Below are 18995 nucleotides of genomic sequence, written 5' to 3'. Positions count from 1 at the left end.
TTTTTAGATAGACGGAGAATGGGGGGGGGGGGGGGTTGATGTTGCCACCCAATAGATGAAAAAACAGGCACGACTCTTAGAGTGCCGGCCTTCTTTTTGCTTTTGTTTAACTGACAAATGAATATAAACAAGGCTTAAGAGGAATTCCTATGAAGATGTCTTTTCTGTTTCGAAAATGTAATGTGCATCATAATGGTCTAGGTTACCTCTAATTGCATCGTTCCATAAAGAAGAACTAAAAAAAATAACATTTAAACCAGTCTTAGTTTTTTTCTGTGAAGAATCTGATATGCTGATATTCTAGACCCACAATGATACAGCTCTGGAAACAATTAAGAAACCACTGCACATTTTTCTGATGTCATCCTACGTTGCTAAGTGACATTCAAATAAGATGACGGTCATATTCAAAATTAAGAGACCACTGCAAATTTGAATATGACCATCAACTTATTCTAATTAATTTTGTCCAGAGCTGTATGTGTGATGTGTACTGTGTGCAAGACCATTGTATCTTCAGTGTATTTCATTGGCGGATCTAGGTGTGTTTAAGCGTTTGTTGATTTATTTCACTAAAATGTACTTTAATTTTCCCTGAGTACCCTGGACTGTTGCCTTTTAATAGCATAATTACATGTGAGGTATTTTTGTAACAAAACTACATGAAAAAGTAATGGAAGAGTCTATTAGTCAAAGTCTATATTCAACCATACTAAGACAGACCTGACATTGTTGTATTGATACAAAATGAGACAAAGTGTCTTTTAAGATAATCTATCTGGATAATCTAACATGCATTTTTATTTAAGGGTATGTGGCCATCTTAGGTTTAGGACTTTACTAAAATGTATGCCTTTTTCTTATGAAGGATCAAGAGAACACATTCTGGTAATAGGAAAGAATTCTAGAGGAGAGCGAGAGAGAGAGAGAGGGAGAGAGAGAGAGAAGAAAAGAAGAATGAAAAGAGAGAGTCTGTCGCTCCGTCCTCACGCTTGTACTTTCACTTTTATGTCCCCATTCTCTTACTTGTTCACTGACAGAAGTCCTTTGTGTATAGAGCTCGGGGGGTCAAAATAGAGCACACACACACACACACACATACACACACACACAATATATACAGTACAAAAACATACAGAAATACACATTTGCACACAGCACTCCCTCTCTTTCTCTCTCTCTCTCTCTCTCTCCTCTCACACACACACACACACACACACACACACACTCTCTCACACACACACACACAGAAAAACACACACTAAATGTTGGCCTGAAAATGTCATGCAGCACTTGAGTGTGAAGTGACTGTAGAGAGGATTGGTCAATAGCCTCCAAGAGCTCAGCTGTGGCTCCTTCAGGCCCCTGGCCCTTACTCAAAACCCTAGTCATCTCTCTCTCTCTCTCTGTGTGTGTGTGTGTGTGTGTGTGTGTGTGTGTGTGTTTGCCTGTAAAACTAGTGTGTAAACTTTCCTGGAGTGTTGGCACTCACTCCTTGTCTCCGGGTGCCCTTGTGTGTGCCACTCACACACTGCAAGTGCTGCAAGTACTTTAGTCTCAGAGTGTGTGTGTGTGTGTGTGTGTGTTTCAAGGTTGTTTTCTTGGAGAAGCTGCTGAGTGGGCAGAAAGAGCAGGAAGTCTGCCCTCACTGGTCCCAGGTGGAGCATCCACCTCAGGCCACAACACATACACACACACATACACACACAGGCACATATGCTCGCTGTTTTCTATCTCTCTTGTAGAAGCACACACAGAGAATACAGTAAACATTGTCACATACACATACACACACACACACACACACACACACACACACACACACACACAAACACACACATACACACAAGCGCAGAAACATAATACACACCTCCTGATATTGCTCAAACAAAGTAAAAAGCACACACACAGCGTAACGTGCAATAAACCAATCAGGGCGTCATCTCACATTCCCTTTAACAACAGGCATGCTTGTTCCATAGCTGATTGCTATTATGGTAGCGTGTTGCCAGAAGCGCAATAGGGCGTTCACAGCACTATAATTTTACTGTTCAGTTAGGAACTGTCAGCTATTGATTTTCCTCTTGACAAAATGTAATACAGAATTGTCACAAAGACATACTTGCCGATGTTTTTGGGATCACTCTCACTGAATCACGAGATTATGAATGCATGGTGATATTTTTGCTATGTACAATGAATGTAATCTAACATTACCTCTCTATAGACAATGCATATCTTCTGTCAGTTAATCTCTTCTCTCCGTGCTGCTGCGCTGGGGCATTTGGGTTAAATGGCATCGGCATGCAATTCAACATCCGTCTCCTTAAGTCATCTAATATTTCCTAATTTATGTCATCAACACATCTGTGATTCGGTGAAAATGTATGCAGCTAGATTTCACATCTTAATGGACACCACACTGATTTCCCTCAGTGGTAATATGTTTCTTTGAAATTATGTATGGTTTACCGAAATGGGAACTATGTTGTATAGATGAGTGGAACAAAGTGTGCGTTGCGCAGCACAGGCGGCCTGTGAGAAACAGTTTCAAGTTGACCTAACTTTCAACTCTGCACAGTATATCCCATTAACTGCATGACAGTGGGCTATTTACAATATTTTCTGTTAAGTAGAGTTTGTAAACACTTTATCATCAACTTAATGCACGCACAACATTCGTTTGAGCAGGAGAGAGAATGAATGGGTGCAGCAACTACAGAAATTGTAGCCATACTTGCTGCTTTCTTGTACTATTTGCTGGTTAACAGCTCATAAAAGCTGATTTAAGCTAATTCACTAACTCAAGACTTTAAGGCCATCATGGATATAAAACGTTTTTTGAAAATAACGAAAGGATGGAGGGAACATAAAGCTTGGAGTTATTTCAGATGGGCTACAACAAGGTAGGCAAAATTCTGGTGCTTAAAACCTTAGCACAGCTGGAATAATGCTTAGGCTGATGTTAAAGCGCATAGCGATGTTTAAAGCCATACATAACGGTAAATTGGAACAAAACTAAAGGTAACTTTGGCCTTTATAGGGCTGTATAAAGTTGTCCAAATTAATAGGTCATAATTAGGCGTTTTTTTTGTAAATATCTTGCATGTAGATGTTGTAGGCTACTAATTTTTTAGGTCACCAATGCAACGAACAAAACCGGAAATGGACAAATATTATCCGCGGGGTGTCTGTAGATTGGTGTGCAACACATTCATTCACGCAGGCCCTCAAAATAGCATCTGCATTTGCGCCACAGACTTTAGACAAGGAGTTCCTGGTCTGTGGCGGAATTGTTTTCTGAAACTGCAAAATATCAACAGTGAGCGTTTGCGCGGAACACGCCTCGTCTTTTAAGCTGAACAGCCCGGTGGCTTAATCAATTCCCTAATTTACAGGCGCATTACCTGTGGAGGGAAAAATTCAATATCGTTTGACTGCAAAATAGGAAAGACAAAAGCGCGAGTATACAAAGTCAATTGCGCTGGGACGCACGATAGAGCCCATAATCTTTTAACCTGGTATCTGATGCTGCCCAACCACAGTAGTGCACAGTAGTGCACAGTAGTGCTAATCCCACACCCCTGCTTCACCTAAGTGCTTTAGGGTCATACACACGTACACACTCGCACATGCGCACACACACACACATAAATACAAACACGCAGGCACGCATACACAATCACACACTTGCAAGCATGCACACACACACACACACACACTCACATGCGCGCGCACACACACACACACACACACACACACACACACACACACACACACACAGACTGACCACATTGGTCTGAGCATGCAGCACTGCGGTCAGCAGAGCAGAGAGCCCAGCGTGATGGCTGGTGAGTTCGGGAGACCAGAGAGAGAGAGTGAGAGAGGGAGAGCGGTCAGGCCAGCCCTCGCATCTAACCGGGCACAGAAAGTGAGCTTAGGGATTGAAAGCGGCTTTAAAATTAATCGGGGCCTGCGTAGGATTAGAGCGCTCTCTCACTCTCTCTTTCCCTCCCTTCCTCACTCTCTCTTTCCCTCTCTCTCTTTCCCTCTCTCCTTCCCTCCCTCCCTCCTCTCTCGTGCGCACTCGTTCACTCACTCAGGATGGGCTGATATGTAGGGAGAGGAGGGCAGCTGGACATGTCTGTCAATCACTCAGTCACATCCCTCCCTCCCTCTCCCCACCCTCCTTCTCATCTCTTGCTCTCTCTCTCTCCCTCAAACACACTCTCTTTTCTGTGTATTCCTCGCCATTTTCTCTCAATGTTATCCTTCTGTTTCTCCCCCTCTAGCCCAACTTTATCTCTCTCTCTCTCTCTCTCTCTCTTTCTGTCTCCTTCTAAAAACTCCATTTCTTTCCCCATCTAGCCCAACTTCCATTCTCTCTCCTCCTCCTCGAGATCCTTATCTCTCTCTTTCTCAAACTCTGCCTCTCCTCCTTTCTCAATCTGACTACTCCATCCTTCTGGTCCTCCCTCCATCTCACCCCCCCACTCTCTCTCTCCCCCCCCTCCACGTTTTGTCTTCCCCTCTTCTCTGCAGGGATGAGGGGTGACTCAGAAAGCCCAAGCAAGGCCCAGACGTATGACTCACAAGCAGAGGGCAAGTTCAAGCACTAACCGCTAACCTTCTGTATTACATCACGTCTATCATTTGGTTAGACTATAAAGGTCTTCTTGCTAGGACTTCTGGGAAAGGGGAAGAACTCAGGGCCTTTCTGAGCATGCTCCCCGATAACAACAAAGACAGGAAGAGATCCAGCGGATGCAGTGCCATGCCGGACAGTATATAAGTATATATACTCTTTTGATCTCGTGAGGGAAATGTACAGTGCAGTACAGTCCGCAGCTGACAGGACAGCATTATGGGGGGTGTGCACCTGGCCACAACTTCAGCTCTACGCATATAGGTGCCCACATAAGTACGCCGACACTTTCTGTCACTGCCCTGAAATGTTCAAGCATTCAATAAATAAGAGATTTTATTGAGCGGAACAGACAAAAATAGAGCTGAATCGTAATCGTCACAGCAGTGGCAGAGTTTGACGCTGGTGTGCGGGGTTGTGTTGAATGACAATGGAATTGGATGTTATCAAATGCTGCAAGCGGAGAGCGTGGCACTCATGTCGCGGCCTACTGTATGTACGGAGCAGCATTTCAGCGCTTGTCAAAGGCAGTGGGGCGGTATGTGTACACAAGGTGCCAAGGCTAGCAAGCGTCAGAGAACACAGATCCTGCCAGTGGGACGAACAGAATATATACCACACAGGAAGTGGACATGAGTGAGTCTGTGCGAGTAGGACTCTAGACTCAGCTGCCCCTTGTGTTTCTTTGTTCGCCACATAATCTGCGTAACACCGAGTGTATAAAAAATGACACCATCAAAGCCTGTCTAGTTCAGAAGAACAGAGATATTTCAGAAGTAGTGAAGGAGGTTGACAGAGTTCACAGTGCAGAGGCTGCAAAAGTGTTGTGTTATTTATATCCAGTTATAGCATGTTATTTACAGGGCTGTGAACTGCACTCACACACACTTTTGAACAGGAACAAGGGAAATCAGGCCCATCCATTGCCAGTAAAAAGTCTCTTGTTTAAAATACAGACTGGCAACAGCTCAATGTAGCAACGTACTGTAGATAACATATCACATCACACACACACACACACATATTTTGTTGTGGTGTTTAGCCAGCAGTGAGTGTGAGGGCAAGGTAGAGGAGGTGGGGGTAAGGGGGTAGGAAGTAGACTCTAAAGCCAGGCAGACACTGTGCTATTTGAGCCTGATTTTAGCCCAGATTCAGTCGGACCCAACTGACTTTAGAATCGGATCGAATTCCAACAGCACCTAATTACAAGACCTAAAAAACAACATTCTTGTTCCGGTCCGATCTGATTGGATTTCTGGCATGTCAGAAATATTTGTCAGCTGTCTTGCAGTGTGAGCAGTTTGAACGTACAGAGTAAGCAAACCAGTCACAACCAATTGAAGTGTATAGTGTGAGTTATCATGTTGTATACAGAAAAGAATCACACAGTGTCTGCCCAGCATTACGCAGGTAAAGGACAGGTAATAATAATGCACTTCATTTATAAATGGTTTTCATGACACCCAATGTCACTTCACAATACACAACAAACTAGGCCAGAACAACTAATCAATGAATCGATTAGTTGTCAGCTATTAATCGCCGACTGTATTGATAATAGATTAATAATTTAGAGTAATCCTTTTATGGAAAAAACTCCAGTGTCGTAAAGCTGAATACTTTCTCATTTTTCTACATCCTTGGATGTAATGAGGTCACATGATGCAGGCAGTGCTGGACCTTGCAGACGGAAGGGGGCAGCCTCGGCCTGCATGGTGAAGCACAGTGAGGAGGACAGCAGGTGCAGCCTGAGTGGGTGAGTGGCAGGTACAGGCAGTCTGTACAGATGCCCTGCACTAGTGCTGATGGAAGGGGGTTGTAGTGGTGGTGGTGTTGGAGGGGGACGGGGGGTGAGGGTAACTAGGTGGAGTCTGACCACAGACGTGAATGATGGGTGTTAGGCAGTCTGTACAGGGGCAGGTGCCCTGCACTGGTGCTGATGGTGGGGGTGGTGGTGGAGGTGTTGGAGGGGTGAGGGTGTTGGAGGGGTGGTGGTGGTGTTGGACGGGGGCAGGGTAGTAAGTGGGGTCTGACCACAGACGTGAGTGATGGGTACAGTCCAGGGACAGGGGCTGTACAGGGGCAGGTGGTGGAGGGGGTAGTGGTGGTGGTGGTGGTGGAGGTGGGTAGTGGTGGTGGGGGAGGGGGGTAGGTGGTGAGCTGAGCAGAGAGCAGGTGGGTTGCGGGCGGGTGTGCGGGCATGAGTGGCAGGTAGGAGGGCAGCCACCAGCTGGGACACACACATGGGGCTCAGGCAGCGGGGGCTGAGCCAATCAGTGACACACCTGATCACCATGGAGACGTCAAGAGTGACAATGTGTGTGCGTACATGTAAAAGTGTGTGTGAGCTTGTGTGTGTGTGTGTGTAAGAGAGAGAGAGAGAGACAGAGAGAAACTAAAATCAGTTGAGCCAGAAACTAAGTACAAATCTGCGCAGTTTCTTTGAGTGCTTGGGCATACGAATGAAGTGTGGAGGACAGCCGATAATAAAGTATTACAAAAAGAGGAAATGGGAAAACGGCACTTGGCAGAAGTGGAACAGCAGCCTGATAAATTCAGAACACTTATGTCACCGACAGAAATGACATCACATGTCAGCGACCTGAATCAGGCAGCAAAGGGAGAGAAAGAGAGAGTGAGAGAGGAGTGAGAAGAGTGAGAGAGCAAGGAAAACGTGAGTAAGAGAGGACAAATTTGAGCATCAGTTCATGATCGAAAGTGAGAGGGAAAGTCTGACTGAGAGAGCGAGAGAGAGAGTGAGAGATAGGGACATTAAAGGATGGGGGGGCTGAAGCCAGCCTTGTAATCTGCTGGCACCTGGGCTGGCTCTGGTGATGATCTAAACAAGGCTGGCATGGTGACACCCTGTTCAAATGACACACACACTTACTTCTATTGTACTTCTAGCACACACTTGATACACATACAAAGACTCACAGACAGCTACTTATTTATGCAAGAGTACACACACACACACTCTCACTTAGACACCTACTTACTCATGTGAGTACACACACACCAGCTGTGATACTGGGTGATGGATCGCCTGGCTTCTAACTGTCAAAGGGAAGACACAGAGCACATTTTCATGCCGGGAATAAACCGTTTTGAATCAGGTTATTGCCCAAATTCCGTTTATGTCAACATTCCATTCCATTGTTTACATAGCAATCGACATTATTCCGAATAAGTCAGCGACGCAGCCCACAAATAGGCTCCCAACGTCTTGACATAAATCTCAGCTGGTGGAATACCCTCTTTTGGCTGAATAATACAGCGTCTTCAGGTTCTTCCACCTGTATTTCACGGGTTCAGACGCATGTCGATAGCCAAAGTTTTTTACAATTTTTTTTTTAAAACGTCGCTATTACGACATTTTCTCCCGTCAATGAACTCCATGACATTTGCATGATTGCAAGACTTAAGTTTGTCTCCTCGTCTTTCCAACAGTGTGCGCGTTTTTTCGCCATGATTAGGAAAGAGCAGGAGATAATTGATTAATTTTATCCTAATTCTGTGGGAATTGAGCATGTGCAGGCCTACAACACTCTTCCTTCTGGGAGCAGATTCCGTTTAAGGTGTTTTCAATATTCCGTTTAAAACAGGCATATGCTAGGGTGTGCAAACGGTTTATTAGTAAACAGAATATGGCCTTTTTCGGTTTATTTCAATCAGAATAAGGTGTTTAAGAGACACACGCATATTCGGTTTATTCCTAATAAACTGATTCAGAACCGCTTATTGGCTGCATGGAACCGCACTCACAGTCTGTGTCCATGTGCAGTCTACAATAGCCCTGACCCTCTCACACAATTCATGTATGCTCATTCTAACATTTACGCCAAGACTCACACACACACACACACACACACACACACACATATTTCCTTGATAGCTTGGCATACAGAATGTTTTCTGTAGAAATACTCTTAATGTACACAGAAAGACTCAATCTATCTTTGAAGACATGAGCAGTTTCATTTTGAGTGACAAAGTGCATGTGTAAAATGAACCTTGTGTCTTTGTGTGTGTGTGTGTGTGTGTGTGTGTGGTGTGTGATGACCAGCATGGTGTCAAATGCTAAGAGACCACCAGTCCCAGCACAGTACTCCCAAAGTGCACACTGTCTGCTTACATCACTTTCACTCATGCGTGTACACACACACATATACACACGCGCACATACACACGCGCACATACACACACACACACACACACACACACACACACACACACACACGCCCTCTCTCTTCCTCGCTTCAGGGAACACATATGCATTCTCAGTGCACAACCAGCGCAATAACAAAGAGCTCAGTCCATCTATACATCCTCTCAGTCACTCTCCTGCATGGCTTCTTCAAAGAAAGCACACAAACAAACAGCAATATTTGACACACAACCTGCCTTCAATACTGAAACTAGATGCTTTTATCCTAAATAGCTTGGAGTGAAAAGATCGGTCATGAGAATGAGTACCTAATAAAGGACATATTTTTAGCAGTAGTACTACATAAGTAGTAGATAAGGTGAGCATGGCTACATAGCCTATATAAACAAAAATCCAAATGTATTCATTTTGATTTTGTACATATGGCACTGTAAACACATGGACAATTTACCTATAACATCCATATCAATGGTCATGTTAAGTCAGGATAACCATGAATGTAAACAACTAAAAGTTAGGAGGTATCCATAACTTACACTACCATTTCATAAGATTAGGAAAGTTTCAAATTGTCTAAATGATCTTCATATCAAATTGTACTCGGTGATACATTCTCGGAGAAACTGTAAGTAAAAGTGATGAAAAGATGGTCTGTGTGGATCTGACCACTGAGTAAAACGGGCAATGATAACCAGAGGAGATGATCACTTAGACACATCGATAACAAGATTATTTCCCAGATAAGTCAAATATTTCAGAAAGACTTCACATAATTCTGAATTTATACCGAAATAACATATATGAAGTATGCTTAATATTTCAAATTGCTGCGTTAAAATCACTGCTTTTCACTCGGCTCCAATACAACGACAGAACCATCGACAACTCGGGAATGTTCCGATGAGCACGCACACAGAAAGCTCCATGCGACCGCAACAATGAGAAACAAAAACATGGAACAGACTAAACAAAAAACAACGATAAGTTTTGGTATAACAGTTGTATCTCTAAGAGCCAGTCATCCACATTCGAAAATTCGAGCCATTCGGCGTTTAAAGCGACTGGCAGGTGCGTAAGTGGTCTGTCTGAAAATGGCGCCGAATGTGAAAAAAATTGTCAACAGATTCCCTTCCTCGCGAGCATCGCATCACAATGCATAATCCGCCACTGAGGTACTCGGCTTGAGCTCAACACTTACCTTTCGCTTTATTTCATCAACGAGAATAAATACATCCGCAGTAATAAAAATGAGTTATGTTCACAATTCCTTTCTTTCGCAAGATATATGGAGTAGCAAACCCATGTGTGTTGATATCCTATATTTTTTCAAACTGGTATTGAGATTCTAGTAAAAGGGGGGGCTACGTATGCAATGAGGTAAGTGTATTTATAGAAGTGACCAATGGGCGACGTGCAGGAGCAGGAATAATCCAATCACGATGGACATGGTCGATGTCTAGCGCCAAGGCTGCAGCATCGTAACCAAGGATACTTCGAAATGTGTCCCTGAGCACATTGTAACAATTTTGTAGTCATTTTGTGACATTGTGTTTATTTACACGTTACAACTGTTGCGGCCACAAATAGTTACTTTGTGTTGCATGCATTTTATATGTGGAAAATTTGTATTTTTCTGTCATTTAGACGATGCTGGTGAACAAAAATTACATATTATTTGTCAAACGGTAGAGCTACGTAGCCTATTATGGGGTATGGTGGCATCAGATCCTTAAAACATGACGCTATATCCATCTATAGCTAATTCTAATCGTTCTTGGCGTGTGTTTAAAGGGCTGGGTCCACGCTTCCCCCTGCCCCACCCTAAACCACCATCCATCAGAACTAATAAATTATGAAAGCATCTTTTAGGGGGTTCGAGGGGCGGGGGCGAGGCGACGCGTGCTCATGTGGCGTCACCCAGAGAGTTCTCGAATATCCTGAGAACAAATCTTTCACATTCTCCAAGATCAGACATATAAGAAGCCTGACATTTTAACATTGGCCAATGCACAATGGCGTTTGCGCTTAAAATAGATCGAACATACGCAGTTTGTCTTATATAACACGCTAATCAATTTATTCTCCCAAATTTAGCGTCAATTCAATGAGCCAGCCTGTTCTCACAAGGATGCTCAATGTAACAAAAGATTACGCTCTTCTCGCCGAAACCACTGTTATAAAACGTGTTACAACTATTCTGCCATGGCTATCTGGAAACACTCAACAACAACACCCACCCTCTCTCCCTCTCCCTCTCCTTTCCTTACCTCTCTCACTTTCTCTTGTGTTCTCCACACACAAACACTTCGCGGCCACGCCCCTCCGTTCTAATGTAAGGAGCAGGTGCAGGGCCCGACCGTCTGGGGTGGTGAGATGACAGCACCAACCAGACTGAGTCCCGTGAGAGTGGAGGGAGGGGGGGGGGCAACAGGGGCAACAGCGCACACACACACACACACAGACACACACACACAGCTTCTCTCTCTCTCTCTCTCTCTCTCTCTCACACACACCCCACCCCTCCTCTGCCTCATTCCTCCCTCTCCCTTCCCAATTTCACCACAGCCAGCCAGCCAGCCCGTCTTTCCAGAAGCTTCTCCCCTGCCCCTGCTGTGTCTCCGCTGACATCTGTGACTCTGGGGCACCAGATGGGCATCTGGCCCCTAATTGCCCTCCTTTCTGCCCCCTCCCTTCATTACTCACCCTGGTCAAATGACTCCATCCTGATGCTCTCCCTCTCTCCCCCACCACAGTAATAAGGACCCAATAACATGACTCTCACTATTAGTTAGACTGTCCCTGGTGAAATGGTAGGCCTGGCCCATTGTCTGGAGAGTCTCCTACCAAACTAGAGCAGTCATACTGGTATCCAGTGGAGCTCCATATTGATTGCTTAGAAAGCAAACATTTAGAGAGCAGGACAGATGCTGCCACCCCGCCCCCCAACCCATCCCCCAGCTGACAGCCCCCCCCTCCCCCCAATGTATTGTCCACCAATCTACCTCCTATTCTCAATTATTTTGTCTTTTCTCTCTAGCTTTCTAAGGACCAAGTCAGTGAACACTGAGAAAAAGAAAACTTCACTTCCATCGTTTAGCTTAGCAAAAAGAAAAAAGAAACATTCTAGTTTGCACATGTGTGTATGAAATCAAACTGTGCAAAATATATTTTCAGCAATCATGCTCATTTGACAATACACAGATACTGTACATGATGTTGTTGTGTAATCTGACCTCCCACTCTGGCTTCCCTTCTTTAAAAAAAAATCTTGTTATTTTCCCCTTTTTTGTTATTTTTCTTTTTCTTTCTTTTGTTGGTGTTTAATTGAGAGCGGTGCTCCAGACTGCTGAGCACTAATTAGCCCCCTGCTCCCTCCTGCTGCTCCTCAAGAGAGGACACCCCCTCTGGAGCAGAGCCGGACGCCTCTCTGACCGGGAACTACTGCTCCACAGCTGGTACTCGGGTGTGTGTGTGTGTGTGTGTGTGTGTGTATGTGTATGTGTGTGATTGTGTGTGTTTGAAAGAAAGAAGTACAAAGAGAACATCACTGTGTGTGTGTGAAAGAAAGTATATTTAAGTGTGTATATTTAAGAATAAGAGGGATGATGAATGTATGTTTGTGTGTGTATGTGTGTGTGTTGGGGTTAGGGATAGAGACAAAAAAGTGTGTTCGTGTGTGTGTGTGTGTGTGTGTGTGTGTGTGTGTGTGTGTGTGTGTGTGTGTGTGTGTGTGTGTGTGTGTGTGTGTGAGAGTGAGTTTGTGTGTCATCTCATTGTCAACACCTCTTTCAGCTCTGACTCTCAGGAATCAATTAACTTGTTGAGTCTTATGGAGACACGAATCAAAGGGAGAGAGCAGTCAGGCTCGAACCCAGGTGACCAGGATACCAAACCTGCAGCTTGACCGCAACGCAATCAATGCACGAGCACCCATCTCACACACACACACACACACACATCAGTGAGTAAACATTGGTCGAAGTGTTATCCAATTGCGTCGAAGTCCGGAATCAGGCAGTAAACATTGGTCGAAGTGTTATCCAATTGCGTCGAAGTCCGTAATCAGTCAGTAAACATTGGTCGAAGTGTTATTTGGTATTTCAGTGATATTTTCAAATGCATTCTTGGTGCCGTCCCTCGAAGTTTTCATTACTCATAGCCAGATCCTAAATCTTTCTAGATGTGGGTCTGGATTTCCAGGCTACTCATATAGCCATAGTGCAAACACACACACACACACACACACACACACACACACACACACACACACACACACACACACACACACACACACACACGCACACACACACATACAGTGTGAGGGAAAGAGAGAGAGAGAGAGCTCTGAGTTACTATCCGTAACACAAGAGGCTGTATGACTAATCATGTACAGAACCATAGCGGAGTGGTGTGTGTGTATGTGTGTGTGTGTGTGTGTGTTTATTACAGTTGTATGTGCACATAGGACCCTGTACAGAGTGTAATCCAGGTCTTTGTATTAGTGTGTTTCTGTTAGAGGGGGTGCATGTATGTTGTACTGTGTGATTGTTTATGTGTCTATATGTCTCTATACACCTGTGTGTCTGCATATATGCATGAGTGTGTGCATGTGTGTCGGAGGCAGCAGTTGATGCGTTTCTCAAAAATAACCCCAAAAACAGCTGAGAATAATGCTGATCCTATCAAGGGGGCTGGGCTTGTCTGCATGGGTCACTGTGCAGTAATTCGTCTTGAAAACCATGGGTTGTCATCCGTATCAGTCGGAGATACCATTTCAATATTCATAAGCCCGCTGCAGGCATAAACTATTCATGATTCTAGTAGATATATTTATTTGTGTTGTTCCTGAACACATGCCCCAGTTTCCCTTTCGCAACCACGTCGCCCCCAAGTCTGGCGTTATTATGGGACATTTTGCGCTGTCTGTAATATCGGAGCCACGGGTATTTATTAAACCTCGAGCATTTCACAAAAGCGCTGCGGAGATACGGTTCTCAGAGGAGCTCAACAATCACTCCCATTTAATTAAAATGTTGGCTGCCTGCTTTCGGTATCAACACAGGAGATAGGCTACTGTCATCTTTACTACCCCCACCTAATCTTCCCACGTCATCTTGTATTCCATTCCACGGAGAGGAAAAAATCATTTCTGGTGTCAGTTTATAAATGGAACGGAAGGAGAATCGAGCTTGGGATAACTACATATGTATATTGGGCAATATCCATGCCGGTTTTTGTGCTTTTACGTGAAGGATTTATGAGCGTTTTATCAGAGTCTACCTCTAGAGACGATCATGTTTATCTGACTGTCTGTTCTGTGTCCCTGCCGATGTTTTGAGTTGTTGATCCAGCAGCACCCAAACCAGCGACCACCTGTGCATCTATTTACCCTGCTTAACCCTCTGCTGTCACCTAGTGCCCATACTTGCAACTGCACTCCAAACTGCTAAGACAGGTGATTTTGTCACATTTTCAGCTATAGAGGAAACATGAAATCTATTACTTTTGCATGCTTTTGTAGCCTTTTTGACATACTTCGACATACATTTTTATGCATATATACTTTAACCATTCATTTATAAGACATTTTTAAGTATGTCTTATGTAACACCTTATGGACTAGGCCCATTTAGAATCTTAGTCATATTCCATTTGTTTGTCTACCTACAGTTTTTCTCAGTCGCTTTGGTGCTTTTCTCAGATCAGAGTGAAAATTCTCATAATTATTAGTTCAACCTCCACAACATTTAGTCATTAGGCACATCATAGTAGCAATTTCTCCTACATATGAACAAATTGCAAATGCTTTTGGACATGTAGCCTATCAGTTGCTTTCATACAATTCTCTGCTGTTTTATAACATTATCATTTGCTTATGTCATGTCAGTCAAAATTAACTATACTAGTATGGATTCTGAATAGTCATTCACAATCATTACATACAAAATTGTTGAACTAGTTATCAAATTCTGTCACATTGCTGTAGAATTGCAGAGAGCATATACAGTAAAAAAATTAAAACGTACTGTACGTATTCAGTGTCTTGTACTCACTTACTCCCCTAACTATAGCAATGTGTAACTTTACTGTAGTTTTCAAATGGCTGTACAAGTAGTGTATAGTGCTGTCTTGAGCATGTTCAGGTAGTGTCACCGAGTTCTGACCTTTTTTTGCATGAAAACACTGAGAGAATAAACTGTCATAATGAAAACATGAGAAAGTCATTTGACTATCTTGTTCATAAACAATGGTGTCAAGACTTCTCATTTTGATGACATTGGCAGTTTCATTGACATGAATACTTGCTTTTAAGGAATTTGAGCAAGTGACGTGCTTTTGCAGGTTATCCACTAGGTTTTGCAGTTTGCACTAATTGTTTTGAGAAATGCACTAACTGCTGTGCAAATGTTAATAGTGATGTGAGAAAAGCACCAAAGTGACTGAGATAAACTGTAAATAAGAAATCAGTTTATATTCCATGTACACATTGAATTTGAGCTGTGTGCATTGGGTTCTGACTTGACTAGTTTACTGTAGTTCCTCTCGGGGGGGAAAGTGGGAAAAGTTGTAACAATGAAATAACTTGCATGAATAATTGATGGAGGAAGTAAGACATATTTTCTTTTCGTTTGTTTAAATATTTCATCTAGCTAGCTGCATTACAAGCTCCCAATGACTTTGAATTGTGGCAGGATGCCTTACTGTGCTAAAATCCAGAGTGCTAACTACTAAGGTTTGGTTCTGACTGCCAGGTCCAGACTTGATTCACAATGATAGATAGATAGATAGATAGATAGATAGATAGATAGATAGACAGACAGACAGACAGACAGACAGACAGACAGACAGACAGATAGATAGATAGATAGATAGATAGATAGATAGATAGATAGATAGGACAAACAGACAGACAGACAGATCTGAATTTCTGAATGAAAACATTTTTCTTCTGGCAGGAAATTACAATGGGATGTGTTTGCACAATAACAATGACTTACTGACATGATGCTTTAGTTTAACCAGCATCAACTGTCCCGACAATCTGGTAAAGCAACACACAGAGTGAGGGGTGTCTGCTGGGGTGGGATAAAGAGACCCTCTCTCTGGGAATAGTTCATACTCAAGTTCCTGTTTAAAAACCAGTCCAGTCCCTAAGCATCCAACCCCACTCAATCCATCCTCATACTGGCGCCCAGAAGATGCCGAATCTTTGTGCATAACTCACAAAGAAAACCAACAGTGAGAGTGAAATAGTCAAGTCGTGGGTCATCTCTCTATCCGTCATTTGAAGTGAAATAGTCAAGTCGTGGGTCATCTCTCTATCCGTCATTTGAAGAAAAGCATACAAACAAATAGCACATTTCTAATTGTATCATTGGTTATAGCATACATATACAGACATACTCTACATACTCTACCCTAAGATCTCCTCAATTTCCCCATGAATAAACCCCTACTTAACATCATCGGATTACAGTTGACTGTAAACATTTCCTTCTATTTCATGTCAGTGGCATTGTAGCTGTACTTTGTGTTGCTCTGGTCATCCAAAGCTGCACACAACAGGGTTTTCCTAAAGCCTTGGCATTTCCCCCACCAAAGCACATGGACATGTTTTGGATGGTTATTTATCTTCAGTGCACAGCTGTCAGAACAGACAGGGCAAACCTGCCTGTGTCCTTTGTGATCTAGATAACCTTTCACCTTGAACAGGTCATCACATGAGAGCCTCAGAGCAAGACTCACAAACTACATTATCAAACATACAGTATCTCTGAATCAAGCCTTTTTTTGACTGCAAATGTTATTTTTCCTCACACAAAGGTTTGGTTTTCACTATTGCACTCTATGAGGTGATACCTCACTTTCACCAAAGAATCACTTTTCTGCAGGAAATTATATAATCTATTTGATTATATAATCTATATAGCTTTTATTTAATATCATAAAAGCTGGATCAACCACATCTGACATGGAACTAATCACAACGGTGGCAACTGAATCAGACCAGACAATAAACACTCAACTTTTCTGGACCAGTAAAACAAATGTCCTTGTTTTGTTAGAGAGAGTAAAAAAAGCCCACCGTTCTAATAATACATCCCCAGAACAGGTTCTTAGTCAGCCCAGATAGGTGGGGCCAGGTGAAATAGGCCATGTTGACATAGAGCAGGGGACCAGACAGAAGGACCTACATCAGCAGTTTCACTACATTTGTTTTAAGAGGCCACTTAATGTTCCCTGCAGCTCAACAAATGCTACCCTCCAACAGTCTGTGGCATTAGAAAATCAATGGACAGAGATGGGAGAATGTACTGTAGCCTGGCACGGACGGAGCAAAGTCCACTTGGAGTCAGAAAGTCGCCTCAAGAACATACACATGAAAGTAGTGCCTACATTCATCAATACACACACACACACACACACACACACACACACACACACACACACACACACACACACACACACACACACACACACACTTTCTATCACTCTTTTTTGTCTTTCTCGCTCACACACACTTACTGTATGATCTTGTGGGCACATTACTTTCTCTGTACGTCTCTTTCATTCCCTCTCTCTCTCACGAATACATACATACACACACGCACACACACACACACACACACACACACACACACACACACACATGCACACACACACACCACACACACACACACACACACACACACACACACACACACACACACACACACACACACACACACACACACACACACACACACACACACACACACACACACACACACACACACACACACACACACACACACACACACACACACACACACACACACACACACACACACACACACACACACACACATGCACACACACATGCACAAACACACACAACACACACACACACACACACACACACACACACACTGATCTTTCTTCACAGCAGAAAATAGGCATTATTACATGACCTGACTCTAAAGACATTGGGTGCCTGCTTATTTGTGTGAGTTTGTGTGTGTGTGTGTGTGTGTGTGTCTGTGTGTGTGAGCACACTTCCATAATATACTCACCGCAGCAGGCAGACCATGATGTTCCAGCAGACATTGGCAGCCATTGAAGGATGAGCCCAGGAAGTCCACACAGAGAGAGATGGGAGAGAGGAGGAGGAGACAGTCAGCAAAAATCTCACCCCATAAATATACTAAAGTCACTAAAGCTTGAAACCAAAGCTGTACAAAGCCAACTATAACTAAAACTAGCCTCTTGTATATCATATTTTGTGAAACAAAGAATATTAGCAGGTCAATTATTTGATATTAACATGAGACTAGAGCTCTTAAAGTATGGATTATACCTGTAGAGGTACTGTATATCGTTAGTTTAGATTAACATGTACTATCTTAATGGTGCAGTATGTACTCTACCGACAATTCAGCAACAGATTCAATAAGTGGTTAAGATTTTGTGGTTAAAGTTAGCGTGTACAAGTTACTGAATATCAATTCCAAGTGTGGTTAGACTGTATCAACATGACAATATGATGTGATGGTACAGCCAAATGAAATGTTAATTATTCAACACAAACCAGCCATCCACATCACTTCTGCATCATCAAAAATATAATGTACATTTCATCTCTATGCATTTAACGGAGGAACTTGGAGCTCAGTAAACGTTTGTTGGCACAGCGCTAAATAATTAATCTGGCCTGTCATCGTTGGAGCAGCTAGGCTAAGCCTTCATGTAATATTCTGAGCAGCCTGCCCTGCTGTGTGGGATTGGGAGCAGAGGACATTTTTTTTAGAAGGATGAAATCTTTGAGAAGTTTGTCGGACAGGCTTTGTGTGGACTCTAGCTCCAGTGGCATCCTGTAGGCCTGACGCTGTTACTGTAATGAGGAGAGAGCCGCTCTTGAGCACAGCACTGCTTACAGAGGAAGAGAGGCACCATGAGGCCCTGTACTTTGCAGTAAGTGTGGTGAGGGAGTTTTGAAGTTCTGTGGAATTGCCTAGATGTGTGATCTTCCTCTCTCTCTCTCTCTCTCTCTCTCTTTCTCTCACACACACCCTCACTCTGTCTGTCTATCTCTGTCTATGTAAAACTCTCTGTCTAGTAACAAAGTAACATTTCCCCTGCTCTCTTTTGTCCTGCCCCCTCTCTTTCTCTCTCTCTCTCTCTCTCTCTCTCTCTCTCTCTTTC

General features: G+C 43.3%; 1 protein-coding gene across 1 annotated transcript in view; it reads right to left on the bottom strand.

Moving 5' to 3' along the window:
- The window catches only part of epb41a (erythrocyte membrane protein band 4.1a), a 71662-nt gene extending 61513 nt beyond the window's left edge, over positions 1 to 10149 (bottom strand). Inside the window, 1 exon segment of the mRNA XM_048229177.1 lies at positions 10012 to 10149. The gene's annotated coding sequence lies outside the window, so the exon portion shown is untranslated.
- Positions 10150 to 18995: the final 8846 nt, after the last annotated feature.

This window comes from Alosa alosa, chromosome 20, assembly GCF_017589495.1.
Source record: "Alosa alosa isolate M-15738 ecotype Scorff River chromosome 20, AALO_Geno_1.1, whole genome shotgun sequence".
Taxonomy (NCBI): domain Eukaryota; kingdom Metazoa; phylum Chordata; class Actinopteri; order Clupeiformes; family Clupeidae; genus Alosa; species Alosa alosa.
Note: the sequence above shows the minus strand (reverse complement) of the source record. Positions and strands in the feature narration are given on the sequence as shown.